The sequence below is a fragment of the Tamandua tetradactyla genome, chromosome 4 (genome assembly GCF_023851605.1).
Source record: "Tamandua tetradactyla isolate mTamTet1 chromosome 4, mTamTet1.pri, whole genome shotgun sequence".
NCBI lineage: Eukaryota > Metazoa > Chordata > Mammalia > Pilosa > Myrmecophagidae > Tamandua > Tamandua tetradactyla.
This window is the reverse complement of record NC_135330.1, coordinates 31,910,946-31,916,516: the sequence shown is the minus strand read 5'-3', so window position 1 is coordinate 31,916,516 and position 5,571 is coordinate 31,910,946.

The following is a 5,571-nucleotide window of genomic DNA, read 5'->3' as shown; positions in this document are numbered from 1 at the left end:
CACTCTGGACTAAATGTCACCCCAATTTTTTTACAAGTATTTTCTAAATGAAGCCATACAATAATTTCCCTTTTGTTCCCAGCTTATTTTGTCTCACCAAATGTCACACAGGTTCATTCACAATGTTGCATGCCTTACAACTTTGTTTCTTTTTATAGCAGCACAATATTTGATCATATGTACACTCCATTGTTTGCCATTCTACTTCTCAGTCAGTGTATCCTTCAGCCACCTCCATCCATTGGTCATCATGTATAATGTCCAAAGTCAACTGTACACCAACACTCTCAATTTCATTGTGCCCAAGAGAAAAATAACTGACAAACACACCCTCACCAAATAGAAAATCCAAACCCTCCCTTTACTCTTGTCTCTCCCTCCATTATTTACCCCTGTTATTGCTGTGGTGCTGTTAACATCTTCCTGTTAAACATAGCCCATAGCATGCAATAGCTGTTTTCACCCCATACCCTGAAATTATATACCCTTTGTACAAGATTCATAGCATTGAAGTGGTTCATACAAGAACTTATTTATATTTGTAGTGTTGATCGGTGGGACACATGGATCTACATAACCCCTTTCAATCATGTTCCCTTTCAATAAGGCGATATTGATTTTTGCACATTTTATGTCGTCCCACCTTGCTGAATTTATTACCTCAAGAAGCTTTGTTGTAGATTTCTCAGGATTTTCCAAGTATACTATCATGCCATCCACAAATAATGAGAGTCTTCCTTTTATTTCTTTTTCCTGTCTGATTGTCTAGCCAGATGTTCTAGTACAATGTTGGATAATAGTGATGGCAAAGGGCATCCTTGTCTCATTCTCAATCTTAGGGTTCAGGCTTTCAGTTTCTCACCATTGAGTACAATGCTGGCTATGGGTTCTTCATATACGCCTTTTATCATACTGAAGAAGTTACCTTTGATTCCTACCTTTTGAAGTGTTTTTATCAGACAAGAATGTTGAATTTTGTTGAATCCTTTTTCAGCATCGACTGAGATGATCATGTGATTTTTCCATTTTGATTTGTTAATGTACTGTATTACATGAATTGCTTTTCTTGTGTTGAACCAGCCTTGCATTCCTGGTATAAACCACACTTAGTTATTGTGTATAATTCTTTTAATGTGTTATTGTATTGAATTTGCTAGCATTTTGTTGAGAATTTTTGTGTCTTTGTCCATTAAGAGACTGGCTGTTTTCCTTTCTTATAGCATCTTTACCCGGTTTTGGTATTAGAATGATGTTAGTTTCATAAAATGTTAGGTAGTGTTCCTTTCTCCTCAATTTTTGGGAAAAGTTTGAGCGGGATTGATATTCTTTTTGGAATTTGATAAAATTCCCCTGTGAAGCCATCTGGCCCTGGGCTTTTCTTTGTAGGGAGATTTTTGATGACTGATTGAATCTCTTTACTTGTGATGGTTTGTTGAAATCTTCTGCATTATTTAATATCCATATATTTGTGAAAGTTCTCATTCTTTGGTGGGTATTGATTTCCAGCTTCATTCCATTGTGATCAGAGAAAGTGCTTTGAATAATTTCATTGCTTTTAAACTTATAAAGACCTGTTTTGTACTCCAGCATATGGTCTATCCTGGAGAATGTTCTGTGAGTCCTAGAGAAGAATGTATATCCTGGTGTTTGGGGTGTAATGACCTATTTGTCTAATTCATTTATCAAATTATTTAAGTTCTTTATTTCCTTGTTGATCCTTTGTCTGAGTGTTATCTGTAGAGGAATGTGGTGTATTGAAATCTCCTACTATTTTTGTTGAAACAGCTGTCACTCCTTCCAGTTCTGACGATGTTAACCTCATGTACTTTGGAGCTCCTTGATTGGGAGCCTAAGATTTATGATTGTTATTTCTTCTTGGTGAAGTGTCCTTTTTATTAGCATATCATGTCCTTCTTTGTCTCTTATGATGTCTTTACATTTGAAGTATATTTTGTCTGATATTAGTATAGCTATTCCTGCTTTCTTTTGGTTACAGTTTGTGTGGAACATCTTTTTCCATCCTTTCACTTTCAATCTGATCATTGGTTCTACGATGAGTCTCCTATAAGCAGTGTATAGCTGGATCATATTTCTTAATCCATTTTGCCAACCTGTATCTTTTAACTGGTAAGTTTAGTACATTGACATTCAAAGTTATTACTGAAGAGGCATTTCTTGAATCCAGCATCTTATACTTTGGATTTTATTTGTTATATCTATATATTCTTTTCCCTCTTTGTCTTTTTAACCTTTAAGTTATCCTTACTGGTCCTCTTCAATTCTGTGCTCTCCTCCAGACCTCCCTCTCCTATCTTTTTTTTTTTAGCCAACAGAACTCCCTTTAATTTCTTGTGGGGCTGGTCGTGATAAATTCTCTCAGTATTTGTTTATCTGTGAAAAATTTAATCTCTCCCTCACTTTTGAAGGGACAGTTTGGTTGGGTGCAGAATTCTTGGCTGCATGTTTTTCTCTTTCAGGATCTTAAATCTGTCATACCACTGCCTCCTTGTCTCCATAGTGCCTGTTGAGTAGTCTGAACTCAGTCTTATATGGTTTCCTTTGTATGTAGATAATTTTTCTTGTGCTGCTTTCAGGATTTTCTGCTTCTCTTCTACATTTGACACATGGATTAGTATGTGTCTTGGAGTAGGCCTATTTGGATTTATTCTATTTGCAGTTCATTGTGATTCTTTAATTTGCACATTTATGTCTTTTATAAGGGCTGGGAAGTTTCCCCCTATTACATTCTCAACTAATCTTCCTAGCCCTTTACTGTTCTCTTCTCTTTCATCACCCATCAATGATTCTTATATATATGGACTTCATTTTGTCCATCATTTCCCTGAGAATCAAGCTGGATGTTGTTCAGTTCTCCGTTTCTCAATTCCTCCACTTTTGAAACCAGGGCCTCCTTATGTGGTGTAGAAGACCCTCTCAGGTCACTTACACCCTGGAATTGCTGTCCTGGTCATTTTTCTGTCACTTCTCTAGCTGTTCCTTGGAGCAGGGGTGAACTCAGCCTATCCTATTCTGCCATCTTCCTGGAATTTCTTCCCCAGTGTCTTCTTTATATCCTTCATCTCTTTTACCATATCTTCTCTCAACTTGTTGATTTGACTTTTGATGTAACTTTGCATGTCTGTTTAAACATCCTTAATTAGTTGTTTCAGTTCCTGTATTTCATTTAAAATGCTGATTTGTTCCTTTGACTGGACCATATCTTCAATTTTCCTTATTTTTTGCTCCCATCTAGGCATTTGATTTTTTTAATTAGCTTATTCTGGAGGTCATTTTCACCTTTTACCTAGGGTTTACTCATTGGCTGGCTTTATTTTCTATGTTTTCTTTGGCATTCAGTTCAACTTAATCTAGACATCTAACATAACTTCTGTTTAACTGATCAGAATTTTTCAGCTCTTGTTTTTCTTGCCCTGCCTATAAGGATACATTTTATGAGGAGTGCCTCCTTAGATACGATCAACCCCCAATCAGATTTTCCCAGACCAGACTGACCCACATCTCAGGAGGAGGGTGTAATCAGCATCAAGTATGCCTGAGGTTGAGACTGAGCTGATTTTCAGACTTTCCTATAGTTAGTCTAGACTCTGTGCTTTTCCTAATGTGTCCAGCAGGTGATTCTTGTCAGCCTGCAGCTTTCCACCAGCACAAAGTGGTGAGGTGCCTTTAATTCTTAGCAGCCTCTCCCTGACAGGGGCGTGATTGAGACAGAGGTTGAGGTAGAAGGTGGGCTTATGTTGCTTCTGTTTTCTGCCCCTGGGGCCTGAATTTCCTGAAGGATAGATGCCACTGGAGTTGAGGACAGGGCATGACCTACTTTTCTTGGGAAATAAACACGCTTTAGGGAATTATCTCCCCACTTGACTCATTGGTTTGCCTCTCAGACCTCAACTTTATTCAGCCCTTGCCTGGGTCCTGCTGACAATTGAGGATGCCTGCTGACAATTGAGGATGCCTGGGACTTTTTCTAATGAGCTACTTGGAATAGTTTAAAATAAAGTAAAATGAAGTAAAGTAAGATAAAATAAAAAAATTAAATGAAAATAAATCCCATTTTAGAGTTAGCACCCAGCTCCCATGGTTCCAGTACTCTGAACTTTGCTGACTCCCCCAAAATCCTCTGTCTTTATTCTATTTTATTCTATTTCACTTCATTCTTTTTAATGTCAGTCCCACCTCTTCTCTGCTGGGATTAAAACTGCAACTGGAGCGTGGCTGAGCTACATTTCCTTGCCCCTAGTAGAGATATACCCTTTAGAGATTTATCCCAGTTCACTGACTAATTACCTTGTCTCTCAGAAAATTCTGCTCTTGCCTGGGCAATACTGAAGCCTGAGAATGCCCACAGTTCTATCTAGTGAGCTGTTATGAGGTTAAAAACCAACCAACCAAACAAAAGCCTTTACAGAGCCAGAATCCAGTCCCTTGGGTTTGCCAATCCAGAGCTTGAGTTGGTACATGTCTCTATCTGCCCCCAGGATCTTTGTGCCCCCTTTCCATGGGACCCATCCCTTTTCCAGTATATTGTGATCAAACAAGTCAACCCCCCCCCTTTTTTTGTCATGCCCGCCCCCTCTCTGCCAGGGTGAAAACTCATGGTTCGTTTAGTGCTTACTCCAGGTTTATCTGTGCTTGGGACTTGTTTTCAGCAGTCTGAATTTGTTAATGAATTCTACAGTTGGCATTTGGCTGAGCTACCTTCTTTGCTCCTAATAGAGTCTGTATCATTTTCTCATGGGGAACCAGCCTGCCATGCCCATGATGCCAGCCTACATGGCTTGGGAGACTTACAGTTCTGTGTAGGATCTTGGCTGTTCCATCTGTTCCAGACTAATGTAGAATGTGTGCCTGGTCCTTGAAGTACTCCCAAAGAGTTTTCCTATACAATTCCTGGCTATTTACTAGCTGCCCTAGAGGATGAACTAAATTCCACACCTCGCTATGCTGCCATCTTTCCCCAACTCCATTTACAATTACTCTTTTTTTTTTTTTTTTTTTTTAAAGGAAAGACAGAGAGAAGGAAGGAAGGATAGAAGGAAGGAAGGAAGGAGGAAAGGGAAACATTTTTAAACATTTTCTTGTTTTATTGTATTCTGTTTCTCCGTTTTTGTTACATGGGGTGGGGCCGGGAATCGAACCGAGGTCCTCCGGCACAGCAGGCAAGCACCCTGCCCGCTGAGCCACCGCGGCCCGCCCTACAATTACTCTTGACTCCCAAGAGAGGATTATCCAAAGACAGTCTCTCTATCAAACATCTTCCAAGTCACCAATATTATGGAGAAATCTGTGGAATTCCCACTTACCAGGCTTTGTGTTGGCAAATTGTAACATTTGACTGGAAAATTTTTACTAATTTTTATGTTCTCCCAGATTGGGCTCTTGCATACCAAGTGTTATGGCTAAGGTTCAGGTGGCAACACAGTCAGGTGATGGTGCCCAGTTATCTGGTCAAGCAATGACTGGCCTAATTGTTTCTGCAAGGATATTTTGTGGCTGGTTAATAACTCAAATTTTGTGGCTGGTTAATAACCCAGAAGGTTGGTTTATTAAATC